The sequence below is a fragment of the Physeter macrocephalus genome, chromosome 11 (assembly GCF_002837175.3).
Source record: "Physeter macrocephalus isolate SW-GA chromosome 11, ASM283717v5, whole genome shotgun sequence".
Taxonomy (NCBI): domain Eukaryota; kingdom Metazoa; phylum Chordata; class Mammalia; order Artiodactyla; family Physeteridae; genus Physeter; species Physeter macrocephalus.
Genome location: NC_041224.1, coordinates 100624986 through 100648414, shown reverse-complemented (window position 1 = coordinate 100648414; position 23429 = coordinate 100624986).

The following is a 23429-nucleotide window of genomic DNA, read 5'->3' as shown; positions in this document are numbered from 1 at the left end:
AGAAAAAGCATTTGACAAAATTCAACATTGATTCATGATAAAAACTGTCATTAAAGTGGATACAGAGGGAACATATCTCAACATAATAGAGGCCGTTTATGAGAAACCCACAGCTAACATCATGCTCAGCAGTGAAGAGCTGAAAGCCTTTCCTCTAAAATCAGGAACAAGAAGGATGTTCACTATCACAACTTCTATTTAACATAGTATTGGAAGTTCTAGCCAAAGCAATCACACAAGAAACAAAAGGAATCCAAACTGAAAGGGAAGAAGTACAACTGTCAATATTTGCAAATGACACGATACTATATATAGAAAACCCTAAAGTCTCCACAAAAAAACTATTAGAACTAATAAATGAATGCAGAAAGGTTGCAGGATACAAGATTAATATACAGAAATCTGTTGCTCTTTTATACACTAATACTGAACTATCAGAAAGAGACAGCAAGAAAACAATCCTGTTTAAATTTCATCGGAAAGAATAAAATACCTAGGAAAACCGTAACCAAGGAAGTAAAAGACCTATACTTTGAAAAATATAAAACATTCGTGAAGGAAACTGAAGATGATACAAAGAAATGTTAAGGTATCCCATGTTCATGGACTGGAAGAATTAATATTTTTTAAATGTCCACACTACCCAAAGAAATCTACAGATTTAATGTGATTCCTACCAAAATACCCATGACATTTTTCAAAGAACTAGAACAAGTAATCCTAAAATTTATATAAAACCACAAAAGACCACAAACAGCCAAAGCAATCTTGAGAAAAAAGAACAAAGCTGGAGGCATCATACTCTCTGACTTCAGACTATACTACAAAGGTACAGTAATCAAAACAGTACAGTACTGGCACAAAAACAGACACATAGATTAATGGAACAGAATACAGAGTCCAGAAATAAACCCACACACCTATGGTCAATTAACCTATGACAAAGGAGGCAAGAATATACAATGGAGAAAAGACAGTCTCTTCAATAAGTGGTGCTGGGAAAACTGGACAGCTACATGTAAAACAATGAGATCACAACATTTCCTCAAGTCATATACACAAATAAACTCAAAATGGATTAAAGATCTAAATGTAAGACCTGAAACCATAAAATTCTTGTAAGAAAACATAGGTGGAACACTCTTTGACATAAATTATAGCAATATTTTTTTGATCTGTCTTCTAAGGCAAAGGAAATAAAAGCAAAAATAAACAAAAGGGACCCAATTAACCATAAAAGCTTTTTTCACATTAAAGAAAACCATCAATAAAACTAAAAGACAACATACTGAATGGGAGAAAAAATTTGCAAATAATATGACCAATAAGGAGTTAATATCCACAATATATAAACAGCTCATACAACTCAGTATTAGAAAAACAAACAACCTGATTGAAAAAAAGAGGGAGAAGACCTGAATAGGCATTTTTTCTACAGAATATATACACATGGCCAATAGGCACATGAAAAGATGCTCCATGTCACTAATCATCAGAGAAATGCAAATCAAAACTGCAATGAGATATCACCTCACATCTGTCAGAATGGCTATTATCAAAAAGACCACAAATAACAAATGTTGGTGAGGATGTGGAGAAAAGGGAACCCTAACACACTGTTGGTGGGAATGAAAATTGGTGCAGCCACTATGGATGGAGGTTCCTAAAAAAAAAAACAACAGAACTATCATATAATCCATTCCTGGGCATACATACAAAAAAACCTGAAAATACTAACTGAAAAAGATTCATGCACCCCAATGTTCATAGCAGCATTATTTACAATAGCCAAGACATAAAAGCAACCTCAATGTCCATCGACAGATGAATGGATAAAGAAGATGTGGCGTGTGTGTGTGTGTGTGTGTGTATACACACACAATGGAATAATACTCAGCTATTAAACAGAATGAAATTCTGTCATTTGAAACAACATGGATGGACACAGAATGTATTATGCTCAGTGAAATAAGCATAGTGAGCAGAGAAAGACAAATACTGTATATTATCCCTTATATCTGAAATTTAAAAAATAAACAAATGAATATAACAAAACAGAAACAAACTCACAGATACAAGATCAACTAGTGGTTACCAGTGGGGTGAGAGAAGGGGCAAGGGGCAAGATAGGGTTGGGAATTAAGAGGTACAAACTACTATGTATAAAATAAATATGCTACAAGGATATATTGTACAGCACAGGAATACAGCCAATATTTTATAATAACTTTAACTGGAGTATAATCTATAAAAATATTGAATTGCTATGCTGTATACCTGAAACTAATATAATATTGTAAATCAATTTATACTTCAATTAAAAAATACAGTGTCATGAAAATGAAAACTCCCAAATACTTTACCTACAATATTAATTGTAACAAATCAATTTAAGAGCTTAATAACTCTGCAATATGTATAAACAATCTAACTAAATGCCTTGGGTTTATTCTTCCAGGATTATTATTGGCATATAATTCATCTGATGAATTAAAAGAGGTCTAAACTGAAATATATATACATTGTTCAAGACTGAAAAATTCTAAATTAAAACACACACTCACAAAACAAAGTGATATCACCCCCTTGTCTGTAGTTTATAAGATTCTTTTCCAGCAAAAGCACACAGAAATAATAAGAAATTTCTTACATTTACATATATCTTAAATTTTGGACATATTTAATTTTGACAGTACAGATTAGTGAGGATACAGCAAAAACAAAGGCAGAATGAAGGCACCTGGCTTGGAAAGGCTTAAATTCCAGGAGCTGGAACCTGAGGGGTTAGTTAATGATGCGGCCTTGGAAGTGAGCACTGAGAAAATGATTCCTGCGTGAAGGATTTTTAGGTAGCAGGCTTTAAGGGAGTTGAATTTTTCTTCATTACATGTCTTTGCTTTTATTTCCTTCTATTTTATCTCCAAATCTTTTCCAGAACAATTTTCTTTATTAAACTCAATTTACTAAAAACGTGTTTTCCTGAGTACCTACTGAATACTAGGTATGCTGCTATATGTATTTTATTCTTCACAATAACCCAGTAAGGTAAGTGTTATCAGTATTTTACAAATGAGCAAATGGAGACTCCATGTAAATTGCCCCAAGTTGCACAGTTAGAAATTTGTTAGAGTTAATCTTTTTCAGATTCCAAAGTCCACATTAACAACAACAGCAAAAATAAATTTGTTTGAGCAGTAAAAGTGCAATTGGTTTTCTATCATCATAGAGTGTCCAAGAAACTCTCCTTGAACTCAGATGCAAAGACAGAAGAGTGTTATTGCTCTTACTACCAAAGGAATAGGAGTGGCCTAATTCCAGGGACAACATCCCTCACTTTACCACACTCTACCCAACATAGACCCACTACTCTCTCCTCTCTCTTTCCCAGTTCCTGCAGTTAATTCCTCCGCAGCCTGTGGTCATTTCCTCAAGGATGTCTTCCTTGACCTCTGAGTACCCCACACTTCCCCTTTACCTTATCATGATTGTAATTCAATTATTAATAATACCCTGTATCTTCCCAACTACAGTGTCACCTCTTTGGTTTGTCTTCTTCACTGCTGTGTCCTAAACTCCTAGAGTACTCAAGAGAAGTTGAAGTAAATTGTAACTATGTGAGGTGATGGATGTGTTAACTAACAGTATTGTGATAATCATTTTGCAATATATACCTACACAGCAAATCATTACATTGTACATTTTAAATTTACACAGTGTTATGTGTCGATTATACCTCAGTAAAGCTAGAAGATAAAAAGAGAAGTTGAAGTAATTTTTGTTGGATGAATGGAGGAATTCGTTTGAATTATACCATCTGCTCAAACATAGTTTTATTTATAGCCACCTTTGATTTACTGTATTTGTAGTAGAAGGTGTATACAATCTTAAAAGACAAATAATTATTTGAGCATACTTGTATTTTTATCAAACTTGATTGCAAGTATACCTCTCTCTGAACTCTCACTACTTCCCTCCCTCTCTTTCTCTTTTTTCTATTTTGTTTCTCTCTCTCCATCTGTCTGCCTACTATTACTCCTTATAGTTGGATTATTGAATACTTGAAAGCTAGCTGGGCAAAAGGAAAGAGAGAATGCCAATTTAATTCCAAAAGTAGAATAATTCACTCTATAAATAGCTGAGCCATAAATGTGCATTGTATGTTCAAAATTCAGAGCTCACCAAAAATTTGCTCTGGTCTAAGCAGTCATAGTAAAGATATATTTTGCATAATTGTATATATAATATAGGAAAATGTCTCTTCTGCTCTTTACCTCCCCCCCCTTTTCAAGTCTCCCACTCTAGGCAGGAGAGGAGTAAAGACAGATAGAAGCAATAGGATCTGATGTTATTGTTGTGCATAAAAGTCTGTCTGAGTATAAAGTATGGGTTTTATTGTCCACAAAGGCTCAACCTTAGTTTTGAGGTTGAGTTCTGTATATTTGAACATGCCATGTATGGATGAGTATGAGTTCTTTCCTAGACCAGCTCACCATCACTTAATGTGAACTTTAAATCAAGTCTCGTGGTCCAGGTTGGTTATTTGCAGTATATTACAGACCTGCATTGATTCATTTCACATCTGGGGGTCAGAGTCGACCTGTTCAATCTTATGAACACTGTACATAACATGACTACTGCAGCCAGACTTAAAACATGCAATCTTCTTTTCAATTCTAATTTTAATATTTTGTAATAGGCTATATGCGTCTCATTTGTATTTATAAATGAGATCCGTATGAGCTGGAAATAGAACTGCAAGCACATGTTAATCATACATGCAGGACTCTAGTACTGAGCATAAATATATGCTCACCTATGTCTGTGAGCCAAAAAGAAAAAAAATACAAGGATATAGAAGGTCAGAGGTTCAGGCTACTCACCTCTCTTATGATTTGAACTGAGATTAAATATACTTAGAATAATTTACAGTAGATGGCTTCTGAATTTAAGTTACATAAGCAAGTTTTAACAGTAAATAAATTATTTTTAACCCAGGGACAAGTATATTTTTATTTTAAAAAAGAAAGACTGCAAATTGTTTCTACTTAACAGGCAAATATATACTCCCTCTTTGGGCTCCTAGGTCACAAAAGGTGGTTATCCTGTCACTACGGCTGATGTCTGAAAAGTGTGACATGCATTTAGTTGTCAGTTCCTATCAGCAGCATTCAGGAAGCAACATTACATCAGCAGCAAGACACACCATTTTATGCTCTTTTTGAAGATAATTAGAGTTCCCTTTTGTTGCAAATAAGATGTAAAACAGCTATAACTGCTGGAGAACGTGATTAAAGTAACCTCTATAGAACCCCATTATTCTAGACAGATTCCTTCAGATGCATAATTTTCCCATTTTAAGAAAACATAATGCATGCATATAAAATTCAAATTGTCGAGACACCTCTAACAAAAATTAGTATTCTATTAAGGCATTCTTAGTAGCTGGTTAACATGTAAAACTCTTTAAGTGTATTTTAACATAATCATGAAATAACAGTATGTGTCACAAAAGGTAAACATTTTACAGTGAGAGGATTCTTCAGACAAGATCCATGTATTTAATTTTTTTTTTACTTACAAAACTTTTGACAGATAATGTGTGAAAAGTTGTATTCCAAACATCCCAAAACCACTGAAGTAAGCATGCAGACTTTCAACATCGTTTGCTTCAATTCTAAGATAGGTGGTTGTACATACAAACTAACACACGCACACTCATGTGCACACACACACATACCTTATTTGTTTAGGCACTTAAGTGTCATTTATTTGCAACACTAACACTCCAAGTATCATTTTTAGCAGGTACTCTGCTAAATATATATCTAATTCAAATATATCTAATTCAAATGTGCACCAATATCATATCATAGTTTTTTCTTAAAAATTGTTTTTAAAAATAAAAATTGCTTTACAATTTTCCAAATCCTACAGTAAAACATGGCTTTAAAATAGATTTTTTAAAATACCTCTCATCTCTCATTGCAGGTCTTATCCTTTACAAATACACTCTAGGACAGACACAGCCATCTAAGAGACCCAGTGTCTTGCAAAATAACTCAGTGCCTACTTGTCCATGGGGTGTTTCATTTATTTAACAAAATATAAATGCTGCTTGAAAAAGATATGTAAAGTGGTGATTAGTAAATTCCACCAAGACTGCCCATACATTGACCATAACTTTTGCAGAATGGTTATAATTATAAAATCAAATTCTTGGTTGACTCTGCTGGGAACCTCAACATCTAATGAAAATGTTATTAAAGAAGCTTACAAATGAATAATCATTCTCAACAACTCACAGCAGCCTTCACAGCATGAAAGTGGGAAAAATGAGGAAAGTTTTAAGGTGGGGAACTGATTAGGATGACAACAATCTCTGTCTAGAGTATGTACTGTGCAAGGCTTCTCAGGAGAAAAAATTTTCACCTGAAAAGAGACAGCATTATGAACAGTGTAGAACTGTGGATTGCAGGACACTGATCTTATTAAGAACTAATGCTAATTTGCACACTGTCTCCTGCTGAACTGGAAGCAAGTTTACCACTGGGTTTGTTAATTTACCCGGGACACCATTATCTTTGGTTGGACTTAATGTATCAGAGTAGAGGTCATTAACTGCTGGGCTCATGATTATCCAGCATGAATTACCGACAGGATGAGCGAAATAGATTTGTACTCTGACTTCATTTCTCTAGATGCAATTTTTTTCTTCAACTGTTACTTAATTTCTATCTCAAAAGATTAATTATTATAATATATGTATGTTTATGTGTATATTCATGTGCTTTTTGTGGAGAAGAGTACAAGCACCAATGTTCACAATAGAAGTTGCCATTTTGATTTGGCTTCCTAGCATTTCAGACTAGTAATGCAATTTCTATATAAATAAAGGATACAGCTTTCTCTTGCTGAGGTTGCAAATAAAGAAAGGTATGGTCATGTGGGAATTTTTAATCATAATAAAATACATAATTGTTATGGGAGCTTTCCATAGTCCATTAGAGTTTGCATTGATTTGGACTGTTAAATATTCAAAGTGAAGTTGCCCTGAATCTGCTCTCTCTACTTTTGCAGACATTTTATTTCAACTATCTATCAATCACAGCTCTAAAACTTGTGTTCTATCCCAAGTAAATACTTTGTTGAAAGAAAAACCCTACAAAATCCCAATGGTGCTTTCATTTTAGCTTACAGTTCAATAAAATCACTATGCAGATTCATAAAAAGAAATCTTAGAACTAAAAGTTAAATAGGAAAGTGCATTCTTAAAAATATTTGTGGTTTCTGGTTAAATAAACACATTTTCATAAGCCTGCAAGTTCAATCTATTTTATATAAATGGAACAAATCAACCAAAAATTCATCTACAATTTTTATAGTCTGTACGAGCCCATTTCTAATAGCAGGGAACAATTGTGTCTCTGCATGATATCTGTTGAAAGAGGTGAATTTTCATTTATTTAATGCAAATATTCATGCAAGGTAAATTCTTCAGGCATATGTGAAGCATGCTTCGTGGCAGCTATGTGGCAATAGGAAAATAACATGACATAATTGTACAATAAATGGAGAGCTGCCACCTCAAAATTACCTGAAGCACAGCATTGTGAATAAACAGAGGAATACAGGAAGTCTGAGGTGTTTTGTGCTAGTTTCTAAGCTACTCTGCTTACCAATGATTTAATTCTGATCATATATAGCTGGACATTTATGACAATCTCATCTTTAGAACTGCAAAATTATTAAGATTTTTTTAAAAGCATTGAATAATGAAAAGTGCATTGGTAGTTGATGCTAAAGCTTTCAACTATACAATACACATTTAGCTAACAAAGTAAGAAGGCAAAAGGGGTAAAGATGTTAGTTTCTGACTTACTGCATATAAACAGTTGAGCTTTTGTATCTATTACCTGAGGAGGCATTGTCCAGACTCATAATTTAATCACATTATTTTCCAGGTAAAATTAAATACCAACCTCTAAAGCAGAAGTATGATTTTATATTTTCCATTGAAAATTAGTGTTGACACAATGACCCAGAAATCACTCAACATATCACAATATATTCTGTCACCTGGTTTTAAAATAACCTTTGATGATGGGGTTTTCAGCATAACAGAGTTTTCTCTATCACAGGATGGTAAGCAGTTTTACTGATAGAGTATATACAAATATTTATTAGAAAATAATGTTTTCAAGTTGGTGGAATGATATGTTTTTGTTTTATTCTGGGGCTTGTACTGTTTCAGACTATTCATAGTGATGACTGACGGCCCCAAGTCTAAACTGGCTTTTACGTATTCCTTTTCAAGCTCAGCTTTAAATACTTTCTAACAAATTCAATTTGGAGCTTCACTGGACAGGAATCTGTTCTAAATTTAGGCAGCATCATGTTTAGAATAACACGGAAGTGCAACCCACAAATAAACCAACTTCTAAAATGCACTTCTGAATATCCTCAAGTATTAGTAAGGAAAACAAAGTTTGAAATTATTCATTTTAAAAGGCAACCTCTGCGTTTATTTTTTGTACATTTTTTGATGATGATCATTCTGACCGGTGTGAGGTGATACCTCACTGTCATTTTGATTTGCATCTCTCTAATAATTAGTCACGTTGAGCATCTTTTCACATGCTTTTTGGCCATCTGTATGTCTTCTCTGGAGAAATGTCTATTTAGATCTTCTGCCCGTTTTTTGATCGGGTTATTTGTTTTTTTGATATTGAGCTGCATGAGCTGTTTGTATATTTTGGAGAGCAATCCTTTGTCGGTTGCTTTATTTGCAAATATTTTCTCCCATTCTAAGAGTTGTCTTTTTGTTTTGTTTATGGTTTCCTTTGCTGTGCAAAAGCTTTTAAGTTTAATTAGATCCCATTTGTTTATTTTTGTTTTTATTTTCATTACTCTAGGAAGTGGATCAAAAAAGATCTTGCTGCGATTTATGTCAAAGAGTGTTCTGCAAATGCTGGAGAGGTTGTGGAGAAAACAGAACCCTGCTACACTGGCGGGAGTGTAAATTGGTACAGCCACTATGGAAAACAGTATGGTGGTTCCTCAGAAAACTAAAAATAAAATTACCATATGATCCAGCAATCCCACTCCTGGGCATATATCTGGAGAAAAATATGGTTCAAAAGGATACATGAACCCCAATGTTCACTGCAGCACTATTTACAATAGCCAGGTCATGGAAGCAACTAAATGCCCATCAACAGACGAATGGATAAAGAAGATGTGGTACATATATACAATGGAATATTACTCAGCCATTAAAAAAAGAACAAGATAATGCCATTTGCAGCAACATGAATGGACCTAGAGATTGTCATACTGAGTGAAGTAATCAGATACAGTAATCAGATACATACAAGTATCATATGATATCACCTATACGTGGAATATTTTTAAAAGGGTACAAATGAACTTATTTACAAAACAGAAGTAGAGTCAACAATGTAAAAAACAAACTTATGGTTACCAGGGGATGGCAGGGGGAGGGATAAATTTGGAGATCGGGATTGACATATACACACTACTATATATAAAATAGATAACTAATAAGAACCTGCTGTATAGGACTTCCCTGGTGGCACAGTGGTTAAGAATACGCCTGCCAGTACAGGGGACACGGGTTCAATCCCTGGTCTGGGAAGATCCCACATGCTGTGGTGCAACTAAGCCTGTGTGCCACAACTACTGAGCCTACACTCTAGAGCCCGTGAGCCACAACTACTAAGCCCACGCACCACAACTACTGAAGCCCCTGTGCCTAGAGCCCGTGCTCCGCAGCAAGAGGAGCCACTGCAATGAGAAGCCCACGCACTACAACGAAGAGTAGCCCCCGCTCGCTGCAACTAGAGAAAGCCCATGCACAGCAACAAAGACCCAGTGCAGCCAAAAATAAAAATAAATAAATAAATTTATTTTAAAAAACCCAAAAAACCTGCTGTATAGCACAGGGAACTCTACTCAATACTCTGTAATGGCCTATATAGGAAAACAATCTTAAAAAATAGAGTGGATATATGTATATGTATAACTGATTCACTTTGCTGTACACCTGAAACTAACACAACACTCTAAATCAACTATACTCCAGTAAAAATTAAAAAAAAAAGAAAAAGAAAGGGCTACCTCTGTTACACTAACTAGTAGGGAATCAATACAAAGAACCAGATTTTAAGGCACTAACCATCCTCCTAAATTGGAAGCATTATTGCTATAATTCATATAATTTATTGATTAAAAATATTATTGGAATAATTATATTAATTGTGCCTTACCATAATATTCTAAAATCCAAATACCCTGTTCTTAAAAATCTAATCTCAACTGAGTATTTTAAGAAAAAAGAATATTATGTTATATATGTGTTGATAAGTCTATAATTGATCTGAATTAAATCCTGGTGGGATGAAACTTCAGAAAGAAACGAATTTCTCATTCATTCTCTCTCTCCTCTCTTCCTTCTTCTACGCCCCCCTCCCTCCCCACATACCACCTCACTATTAAGGGTGTCTTAGTTCAGATATTCATATACTTTTCATTTCTCAACTGGACAGCATCCTCCTAACTGGTCTTCAGTGTCTTTAATCTAAACTGTAAAACAATGCTGGAGTAGTCATTTTAAAACACAAATTTCATCTTGTAACTCTGGTTTAAAAACACTCAGCAACTCTTCACAGCTTTCAGAATTTAAAACTTCAGCGTTCAGCACATAGACCCGTCCCCACATGGCCACTGCCAACCTTAACTTCATGATTTGTTACTCCAAGTGGTCTCTTGAAACAGCATGTTATTTCATATTTCTGATTTTCACAGATGGTGCTTTCCTCTCGCCAAATCTTACTTACCCTCAAAACGCCAGTGATAATGCCACCATCGGTTTATTTCTCTCCCTACCCCTAAAGGACAATGACCTGGAATTCTTTGCCCAGCATAGGTCCTAGAACATACCATATGGTTAATATCTGTTTGTTGAATAAATAAATGAATGAATGGTATATAAATATTCTCTACTGCCTTAAGAACAGAAAACCAAAGACAATAGAGTCCTTTTTATCTTATAAAACTGAAATCAGTGATTCTGCGGCTAAAGAAAGAAGTCAGTTCAACTGGAGTCACACACAAAAAAACGCAGTCTCCATGATTGCCAGTTTAAACTGAATTAAACACTTAATGACAATTGTGCATTAATATCAGGGAAAAATCTAGTTGAAAAACTACTTTTTTTCTCAGTGCTTTACAGTTGTTTTGCCCTTAAATATCTTGATAGTAATTTTGTAGTGACTTGCTTTGTTGAGTCTTCAAAGCATTCAACTTAGAAACAACAGCTCTATTCTCTTATTTTTAGTTCATTAGTTTATATGATATTTAATTAAATTATTTAATAACAAGAACAAGCTCAACTGACATAATCAGATTTGGGAGAAAACACAACTGGCTCTTGGTAAACATACAACTCAACCAATGGGAGAAGAACTATGTCAACATACTTGCCACAAGAGTTTGGAAGTGGATGTCCAGAGGTAGGTGATTATGTGGAATTACAATAAGAGGGCTTTTTCTATAATAATTTTTTGTTATTTATTTTAAGATTCTGCAGTGTCTTTGAAGTCAGTTTTCTGACCATGAATTCTCAACGTACAGAAGCAAATCTAGATGTGACAGGCACAGAAGACTAAGCTGAACTGATTTTTGACTCCAGAATATAGCCTGGACATCTCTCCCTTTTAATGTCTGATATTTACAAATTCTTTCCTCCAAACAGTAGAATACAGAAAAATGAGGAACTTAGTTTCTGGTAGGTTTAAATTTTCTCCTTAGCTCCTTCAATTTGAATGGACTGTAATGATGAAGATTAATAATCAAGAACTCACTTGGTTACTGACTTCTGCATTATGGCAAACCAAAGAACTCACGAAGTAACATTGTTTTCATTTAGGGGGAAATGGGAATGTCTTTTAAAATTTTTATGTTAATCTGAACTATTTTTAACCAGGATGACCTATTTACATAGCTCAAAATAAGGGCAATTCAGAAGTCAATGTACCAATTACAATTATAGAACACTGAGAACATCCTATAGGTGAGGTAGGAAACACACTTTTTTGTCCTAGGGTCATCACAAATTCATGAAAAACTATACCTCCCAGAAAAACAAGGAGAGGGGTTGGTGGTAGGGGATGGGAGGGACTGTGTTCTCTCCAGCAGAGGAAATAGAGGGAATGGATGTGAGGCAGCCAGACATTTCTAGTAATTTCAACAATACCTTAGGTAAGCAGTTCCCTAAGTAATCTGTACAGATTGATTTTTAAAAATTGGCAGACTACTTTTGAAATAAGAAGCCTATTTCTTACTACTGTCACTCAATCTCAAGGTGGTAGAGTCTTAAGACATTTTCTTCTTTTATTGTTGGGCATTCTCTGTCCATAAGCAACAGCTCCCCTGAACCTGCCTACTTTGGAGATTCATGAAGGATAAGTGTTGTTTCTAATTTTCTATAATGCATACAAAATGTGCATATTAGAGTATATCATATATATATCATATTTCTTAATATATCACATCCGCTATATCTTTCATCCCAGAAAGTATAAATATCCTAAAGACGACAACATATCAGGTGCCATCAATATGTCCAAATTAGTTGGGGCTCCTAGTCCACCAACACCATCAAACCGTTATTCTGTGACTCTCTGCTTTGGAATTTGTCAGCCATGGCCTAATATCTTCTTTTCGCATGATTCCACAAAACTACTACATCGGGAATCATTTGCTTCTTGAAATAAATGTCTTCAAATTTTCCTTTTGCCATAGTCACTCTCTGATGAGGATTATTGTCCTCCCCGTGAAGAAAGTGCCTTGCTTACAGATTAAACTCTATAATTTCATTTACAGAGCTTGCAAAGAATGGCTTTTCGTTTAATCCTGTATTGCATGCAGGGAATTGCAGGTGGGTGTTTTTAGATAGTAGCTGGCATTTTGAGTACACTTTTGTCAAACCCCAGTGAGGTAGGGTATCTGGAGGAAAAGCAGTTTTCTTTGAAACACAGTTATTGGTCTCATCACAGGCTGCACCTACAGTGTGCTGATGGGCTGTGGACCCTGATACAAACAGAGGCCTCCCACCACTTTCCTCTTTTTTCCCTTCTTAAAGATTGCTGTTTCATCAAACCTCACTTTTGACTCTCAGGCTTAGATATTTGACCCTTCACTGTTTCCTCTCTTACCCATCATGTTATTTTCAGTCTTACAATGGGAAACACCTGGAAGACATTAGCATGGTGGTTAACAACAGAGAGAGAGGTCAAGAGCTGATTCTAGATGAGATCAGAAACAAGAGTTTGGAGAAAAAAAGGAGTGTGCAGAGGACGAAAGAAGAGAAGGGAGGAAGGAAAGGAAATGTCTGAACACTAGTGCTCTTTATCTTCCCCCACCCCCCCAAACTCCCCTATTTGATCTACACTACTCTCTTCTTTCATCTTACCTCCTCCCACTTTCCATCACCCTCCATCTCCAAGCAACAGGGCTTCCAGACAAGATGTGGAGTCATTGCTTCTCCAGCCAGCTCCCCTGACAGCCTTGATTCAAGGACAGGCACTTGGCATCAGAAACGATAGTGACCACAACCACTAAGATGCAAGACTCAACACCAAATGCTTTCCTGGAAATCCACCACCCCTCCAATTACCCGTCACAGAAGCAGCTGCACTGGGTAGAGAAAGCAGGGGAAACACGCTCTCAGCCAGGCACAGGCCTCAAACTATAGGCCAAGAAACCACCATAGGAAGCTACATAGACCTCCAATACCACAAGCACCAGGAAGCGTTCACCACACATGACAGCATCCCAGCAAAGGGGCTGATAGGGTTGGAGTCCAATCTCTTTGTGGTCATTGGCAAGGTGAAGCATCAACCCAAGGGTGCTGTCATTTCCTATAAGCTGCCAAACCACCAAAATTTGTCTGGCTTTGAGTCACTGACCTGACAAGAATTGGAGATGCTAACTTGACTTTCCTTGCTTTCAAAGAAATGATGTATCCCAGATGTGTGTGTAAAGAATGACCAGAAAAATGAATAGTTTAAAAACTTAAACTCAAACAAACAAAATATACCATTGTGACAAAAGAGGATTAGGAAGGGGAGAGGTATTTTTTTAATGAAATATGCACCAAATTGTGTAGGCACACTGGGAGTCTCCCCCACTATATGAGATTTGGCACTAAAAGGGACAGAAACGTTGTCACTGCTCATCACGGAAAAATGTCAGAACTCAAGCCAAGCAATGCATCTGTAGATTGCTGCACCCGACAGTGAAAGCATCCCCTCCCTCAGGAGGCGTTCACTACCTGTGGAGGAAGCCTCAGCAGCTGGGCAGGATGTTTGTCCAGGAAGACTGAAAAGGAGTGTGTTGACTATTTTGAAGTCAGAGGAGGATGAACAGAAAGAAAATCGCCTCAACCTTGCCCCTAACACACACACACACACACACACACACACACTCTCTCTCTCTCTCTCTCTCTCTCTCTCTCTCTCTCTCTCTCTCTCTATCTCCCATTTAGTTCTTTTCCTGTTAAGCTGTTCTCAACCTCCCTCTCCCCACCTTCCGCCACCCTTCCCTGGAGGAATTTCACTGTACACAAATGAGGAGTTATTAAACAAATGAATTGGCTCCAGACACCATCACTAAATTGGGTATAAGTACCCACTTTTCTGACCCCATTCTGCATTTACGTAAGGAAGAACAGGCTTAATTGCCCCAATCCCACGGCTATGTTGACATATTTCCAAATGATTACATAACTTCCCCACATCCTTCGCTGGGAAGGAGTGTTTATCAAAAGTGTGGAAGCTGACAGGATGGCATTATTAGCACGGCTCAGAGCTGATCGCACTGCCGATTTGTTGAGGGTGATTTTAACTCTAGTCACTTACAGACAGGATGTTTCCTGACACATTGCCCTCACGAAGGTAGACTACATAATAAAGGCATGCAAATGGAATGATGGAGGGATTACAGCGACAGGAGCTACAGTGGGGGAGTCGGGACACGGTCTGAAATTATTGAGGGCTAACGATGAAAACATAATTTGGGGTTCACCTCCATTTGGGATTGTCTATTTAAGATGCATATGTGAAACTGATGAATCAGGAGACTGAATTCCAATGACATTTCCTCTGGAGGCAGGGAAAATAATTTCAATGCAACTAAACAGTTATGGGAGAGAGAGGGAGGATTTCTGTGATTGCCAATCCTGACAAAGAGTTCAAAGCCCTAGGAAGGGGGCCTGTATCCTTCATACACATAGAAGCACAGAAAGTGCGTATCCATCCGCGATACAGCCTGCCTCCCAGTCCAAACATTCCAGTAATGTTGGATCAGTGTAAATATAATCAGAAATGACTCTCAGAAAAGACACTAATACCTAATTTGTCCAGGTGAGACTGGACCACATAGAACGTGGCTTATTTGTCAGGTGAAGCAAGTTTTTCTTTCACTGCCTTCTTAACGACTGATTTGGCCAAATCCAAAGAGCTTCTCTGTGGCCTCGCAACAATGCTTTAGCTGGAGGATTGAGGGTGTGAGGCCTGCAAGCAGGGTGGGGATGCATTTGCAGTACAGTCTCCCTGACCAGAGCATCAGATGCATCACATAGGTGGTGGCGGGTAGATGGCTAAGGCAGCGGTGCCTGAAAGAACCAAAATGAGACAAGCTCTCTGCCGCTGACTCTCACCTATGGGGGCCGCAAATAGATTCGACTGAATCTGCCATAATCACGTGGAGAAGAGTCTACAGATCCCATGGCAGTGTTGGCATTTGGGCTAGCGCTTTCCACCCGAGTCCAAGCCAGCTGGCCTCCAGGACAGCAACTGCTCCCACAATCGGTGTTTACCTCTCTTCTGTGTCATCTCCAGCTTTTGATTCCTTTGCCAAAAGGTCTATTTATTGCTTGTTTCTTTCTTACCTCCTCCTCCCATTCATTCTGTTCCATTCTGCCTCCTTAGAAGAAAAGGAAGATACGGGGAAAGATTTCCAGACTCTTTGATTGAAGAATATGATCCTGAAGAGAAGGGTTGTGTTGCTTTGTAATCCACAGCAGGGAGCCTAGAACTGGCTGGTGGTCTCCAGGCTGGCTAAGGAACAGGCCAGGTCTGTTGGCAATTGTTCTGGTAGCATCTTGGTCATTTTTCACCATGTAGTACTAATTGCTACTTCTATTTCAGATTTGCATTAATATTATTTTTCTAATGAACCCAAAGCACCTTTGTAAAAAAAATTTAAGATTTTTTTTAATGATCATCAACTTTAAAAGCCATGCAATTGTCAAAGAACAGGAATATGCAGTTATAAAAGGAAGATTAAATAGCTTATAAACATAGGAAAAGACACTTTAGCATTCACCATAACGATATGCAAATTAAAAAACAGTAATGAGATATTATTTTTCATATATTGAGATGGTAAATAACTATAGCAAAATTAATAGCACACAGAATTGGTGTGGGTGTGGGGAAACTGACACTCCCAATACAATGTTAATTGAAGAATAAAGTGGTATAATGTATTGGAGGTCAATTTGGCAACACAGATACATTTTAGAGCTTTTTAAATTAATACACTTTATTTTTAGAGTAGTTTTAAGTTCACAGTAAAGATGAGTAGAAAGTACAGTTTCTGTAGACCTCCTGCCCCCACGCATGCACAGCCTCCCTCACTAACAATATTCTCCACCACAATGGTACATTTTTAAAATCATGAACATATACTGACACATCATTGTTAACCAAAGTCCACAGTGTATAGTAGGGTTCATTCTTGGTGCTGCACATTCTATGGGTGTTTACAAATGTATAATGACATGGATTCTCCACTGTAGCATCACACAGAATAATTTCACTGCCCTAAAAATCCTCTGTGTTCTGCCTATTCATCCCTCCTCACTAAGCCCTGGCAACCACTGATCCTCTTACTGTCTCCATAGTTTTGCTTTTTCCAGAATGTCACGTAGTTGGAATCATACAATATTTAGTCTTTTCATATTGGTTTCTCTCACTTGAATATTCTTTTAGTAACATGCATTTAAGTTTCTTCCATGTCTTTTCATGGCTTGATAGCTCATTTCTTTTAAGCACTGAGTAACACTCCATTGTCTGGATGTACCACAGGTTATTTATCCATTAACCAACTGAAGGACACCTTGGTTGCTTCCAGGTTTTGGCAATTATGAATAAAGCTGCTATAAACATCCATGTGTAGGCTTTTGTGTGGACATATTTTCAATTCATTTAAGTAAATACCAAGGACTACAATTGCTAGATTGTATGATAAGAGTATGTTTAGTTTTGTAAGAGACGGCAAACTGTCTTCCAAAGTGTTTGGACCATTTTGCATCTGACCAGCAATGAATAAGAGTTCTTGTTGCTCCACATCCTCACCAGCATTTAACGTTGTCACTGTTTTGGATTTTGACCATTCTAATAGGTATGTAGTAATATATTACCATGGTTTTAATTTGCAATTCTGTAGTGACATATGATGCCGAACCAAAGCACTTTTTACGTACATTCATTAAACAAGTTATACCTTTGACTGAAAAATTAACTCTGGAAATATGATAAGGTGAAAACAAAAATGGACACATTTTGAAATAAACAATCCTCCCATCAGGAAGAGAGACACTTAAAATATCCCAAAGAACATGACACATACATATCCTGGTGAGTTTTTGTTCAATACCACCCAGATCAGTCTTTTTCAAACATTTTAGACAAATATATGCCCATACAAATACATATATAAATACCTATACACACATGCAAACACATACAACTGAAACAAAAACTTCAGAAATCAATATTCCTACACAATATTCCTACACATGCTGTACTCAGTTTTACATTCAACTCTAAGCCAACTTAATATACTGCTATTTATTCTATTTTATTTTTTAAAAAATAGTTGTTGTTACCATCTAAATCAATTTCATGAACTTATTAGTGGGTTGCTACCCAAATTTAAAAATAATCAAATCAAAAGAAACATATCTTTAAATATGTAAATTAATAATAATTCATAGGAGAATCTTTAAGATTGATTATGAGGGTAACAGCACTGGGGGCTAAACCTTCAAACTACTCTTGATCAAGATTTTCCATCTGAAAAATTAAATGAAGCCAATGCTCAGAATATGACTAGTTTCAAATTATTTAATTTTTATTTTAAAAGGTAACTGTCCATCTATAGTCTTCTACTGCCTCATCTTCACCATACCTAAAAAGATAAATCTGCCCTTGACTACCTTATCATATTAAATAGTATCATATTTATATTTTAAACTTAAGTTCAAAGTCTCTAAAAACAAGTTCCTATCTGGGACCTCCTGTTTTTATTGACTTTTTATCTTCTTGAAATGTACATATACTTTCCCCATTCCTTGCTTAATTGCTTCTTTCTTTTCTTTCTTCCTTTTTTCCTTTGTTTTTCCTTCCCTTCCCATTTCCCCCTTCTTTCTTTCCTTCCATGCCCTCCTCTTCCTCTCCCCCTTCTTTCCTTCCTCTTTGTCTTTTTTTCTCTTTCTCTGGTTCTCTCTGTCCTCCTTCTCTCTGTCTCTCATTCCTTTCCTCTTCTCTTTTTCTCTCTCCCCATGTCCATATCTTGCCTACAATGTCCATAACTAGTATTTTTTTCAATTCACTCGTAAAATTTTCATTCTATTTTAAATATCTCTTTATCTCTCAAGTGTACTTTTCAACGTACATTCTTATGCCAGTGACTGTAAGTAAGGAATTATTCCCTCATTTATACTATTAGAGAGAAAGACAATAAAAATCTGCCTTACTTAAAGTTGTGTGTGTGTGTGTGTGTGCGCGCGCGCGTGTGTTTAAAACAAAATCTGAATTCTCAGAATGTCAGAGAATGCTACCAATTTATTTCCTGAAAGTCAGTTTTGACAGGGAGAAAAAGGGGCAAGCATAGAACAATAGAAGAAAAGAGAAACACCCCAAAGGCCCCTGATTACAAAGAAAAGGGGTAGTGAGGCTACTATGTCATTTGGGTCTAGCTCTGGTGGAGGAGTCATATATTCTTTTCATGAAGCTCAGCATCCTTATGTGAAACAACAACAACAATCTAAGAGCAAAGAATAGAAAGGCAATTACAAGTTGACTACACTGTGTTACAAGATATTGCCACAAGAGCCAGTTTCCTTTGTTACATCTTCCTAGAAAATCTTTCTAACCCATTTTAAGCTGAGGGTCCTGGTTTCCTAGAGCTTAAAGATGAAATAGATTCAAGCAAGATTACTGCTTTCTACTTCAAGTAAAATCTGTTTCTACTTCGGTTCTACTCTGAGGTAGAAGAGACAGCATTCAGCTTCTGGTGATAACATCACTTTCAGCTTGGATTAAGTCATTTAACCTTCCTCCTATGTAAATTATGTAGCACACCACCTCATGTAACTAGCACTTGGGTAAGTTGGAGGGTTAAGTACCATACAAATGTGAAATGCTTTGAAAATTTTAACACAGATTTATAAATACACAGTTTTTATAAACTGATGAAAATACCTATTCTGGAAATATAATCATATTCTACCTCCATGGTTTGTTACCCAGCAACAAACTGCGTAGTAAAAACTTAACAACTTGCATATTTCATATGCAAGATCAAAACCTCCAAGTTTTCTGCCCACCACCTGTACCCTACAACACCCACAGAAGAGAACACTTAGAAAGGAAGGGAAAATATTATCATTTTAAATTAATTTAGCACCATGAAGGTGCTAAGTGCTGTTCAGAATAATATATTCAAAATAACACATGGAAATAATAAAATTCTTTCTCTCTCTTATTCCTCCCTGAGGCAAAAGTTTGATTAGTTTTTTCTTCCTCAGAGTCTGTGTTCCCCATTGTTTACCAGGTATTTTCAATGTCTGATGGGCAGACAACTTTTTTCAATCTTTCAAAATTATAAAACATTGACATGAAAATACTTTTTTTAATAATTGGTTTTATTTCCCCCTCTGGTGTCAGGGATGTGAGACTGTTTTGTCCGGCAGCTGGAGACAAGCGAAAATAGCTCACCAAAGGGAGAGGAAATCATAGAACAGAGGGAGGGGATTCTGAGGCAAGAAAAACCTCTCAATAAGATAAACATCTGGGGCCACATAGGACAGGTAATCTGATCGCCTGTGGTAGCTGTATCAGTTGCAACAAGTACAACTGCGTCTCTGTTTTACTTTTACATTTCAAAACTTAAATCAAAGTTATTAGCCAATAAACAAAATATATAATAAGAAAAGGCTCTGAATTCAGTCTTGCAGTAGGATACTGGAAATCAGCCTTAAGATGCAGCACCTCATTATTTATAAAGGACAGTTTACTGGCAGGAGTATATATGTTACATTTGTATACTCAAGTGTGTACAGAAGTCACCTGCCAATGCAGGGGGACACGGGTTTGATCCCTGGTCCGGAAAGATCCCACATGCCATGGAACAACTAATCCCATGCTCCACAACTACTGAGCCTGTGCTCTAGGGCCTGTGAGCCACAACTACTGAAGTCCGCTCACCTAGAGCGTGTGCTTCACAGCAAGAGAAGCCACCGCAATGAGAAGCCCGTGCACCGCAATGAAGAGTAGCCCCTGCTCGCCGCAACTAGAGAAAAGCCTGTGCACAGCAACAAAGACCGAACACAGCCATAAATAAATAAACAAACAAATAAATAAATAAGAATAAATACAAGTTTCTCCTGAACCAAAAATATGGATTTCCGTCCTTTTTTAACTTCCTAATCCTTTCCCCAGTCCCCAGTTTCCCAACATGTTGTCAAAAGAAGACTAGATTTAACTCCAAAATACTTTAATAAACTCCAGCAAAAGGCAGCACTTACCAGGGCATTTAGAGACTCCCTGACATACAGAATTTTTAGCTTAAAAATATATGTTTATATTTTTCAGCACAAAAGAGAAAATATTTTTAGATAGAAAGTCTTAGTTAAGTAGCTACATGCATAATGACACATATGTCCTTCCGTCCCTGTGAATGAAATAACAGCTCCAGTCAGCCATTCTATTTTTTAACACCTCTGAAGACTTATTTGTAAATGTATGAGTTACATTATAAGGGACATGTCAAATCATAGTTTGATAATGAAGTTTTAGATGTACTGGTTTTGTAATTATACCCAGTAGATATGTACTCATGTTCACCTGGCTTTATTTTCTTGATTTTGTGTGCACATACATATGGATGTGTATTTCATATCTTTGTCTTGAGTATAACTGCTGCAAGAGTCCTGATGCCTTGGTGTCACTGGAAGTTTTATCATACTTATATACACTGTACAAGAGTGATGGGAATATGGGGTTAGACAAATAGAAAATAGAGTCCCAATCCTTAATTTTTGCTGTGCAACTGGCTTCTTAGCCACCAAAACTGTGGCTGTTCTGTCAAACATGGGTTGTTGGCTACCTGTTTCTACCAGCTGCTATAGTGGTGATATCATATCATGGACTTCTTTGTCGACAGATAGGTACATGCTGCTATTAGACGCTGTGTCTGAGGGTTTTCCTGCAGAAAAGTAAAGAAAGTACATTAGGAGCACACACAGCTCCTGCACCAAACCAACAACACTTTGGATAATGATACTTGTCATTGGCTTAAAGTAACAAGGAGTAATTCAGTTCCCATATGTTTATATAAAATTTCTCACATAATGGACTCTTTCCCGGGCCAAGTTCATTTAACTTTACAAAACGTAGTGACTTCCAACTGGCAGATCTTGAAAACAGCCCCACAACTAATCAAACAAAAATAGTAAACTTAGTGGGGAAGTTAGCAGGAAGGTGGAGGTTATGTCTATAGACACATGTAAATGTACACATGTGCATTAATATTTAACTGCTATTTCTGATGCATGATGTCAAATGACAAATGAGGCTATAATTTGAGGTGTGATTTCACTCCTCTGCATGTATCTTTCTCCTGTTTAACTTTCAAAAGCCAATTTAAGGGACAGTGGAGGTGTTTCCTCAGCAGTAACCCAGCCCTGTGTACAGGGCTAAGGCCACAGCGCAGGATAAGCAAAGCCCAAAGTGTGGTCTGCAGGGGACCACATCACACCAAACAGAGGCTGGATTTCCCTTGTATTTATGAAATCTCTCTCTGCTCCTGAAAAAAGGAAACAATTGCATCCCTCCTTCCTGCTCTCCTGTTAGGCCTCTGAGTCAACTTTCATAGGGATATTTTTGGCAGAGACCCTGTTCTGTTGCTTCGAGTAGACATTTGACATGCCCTTACAAAATAACATTTCTGAATTTTAGGATTTTTCCATCTCTTTGTGAAGGCCCCATCACATCCCCTCAATCCTACAGATAACAATATTAAAATATTAGATATGAAGCGGCCTCAGAGATCATCTAAAGAGTTTAACTTCTTCATTTTGCGAATAGGGAAACTGAATTCGAGAGAAGTGAAGCCTAAGGTCCCACAGTCAATTCCTGGCAGAATAACAAGAATGACAGTAGGGTCTCCTGACTCCAAAGTCTGGATTGGTTTTCCTTGAATGTTGCTTCTGGGGTGCCCCACGTAAAGCAATCATACGATTGCTTTGATTTGCTCGTCCTTTCATGATTTGTAAGGGCAAACCATCTTTCATTTTGATATCATATGTATCTTGAACAGGAATGTATACACCAGCAGGTATTTAAGAAATGTTTGATAAAATGAAGAAGTGTCTAGTGTCCTCTGTGAAAAATGCTTTTTTTTCCTTAATTTTTTCATATGATGAAAAGAATACCAAAAAAATCAAGGAACGGAAAGTATTAAAGCTGTCCTCTGTAAAGTAACCCTCTCTCTAAGCCTGGATGTTGTGAATTTATGGTTAACCTTTTTAGCTTTTTGCTTACCCTCTGAGCTTGGTATCCTCTCTCTACACTTAAGCTTGTGACATAAAATTTCAGTATCCCATTTACAAGGGTGAAGGAGTTAAAAATAGTGTTCTCAAGACTGCACATCAAGTCACTGTGACTGTTTTTAAGTGTAGTGAAAAGATGCCTCCGTTACTTTCTAGAACACGCAACCATTTCAGTTTATAAACATCTGTAGGACCATGGGGTGTTGCTTTCCCTCTATTTCTGAATGTTTGATACAACAGCAAAGCATTTCCAATCCTGCTGCTTTGGTGTGAAACTGTGCAGAAATATTGCCTAGTACGTGTGGAATATAAGACAGATTTTTCAAAATACAACATGGCAGTCAGAAGCATTCATTTTGTTTAGTCTGTGTGGCATTTGGAGGACATTCCCATCAGGGAGACATTGTTTAAATGAAAGTTATTCCCTTGAATTGGGGGCAAATGTTCATCCTATAAAACCAAAGGGTAAAAAAGTCTGGAGGCTTACTTTTTTTTTTTTTTTTTTTTT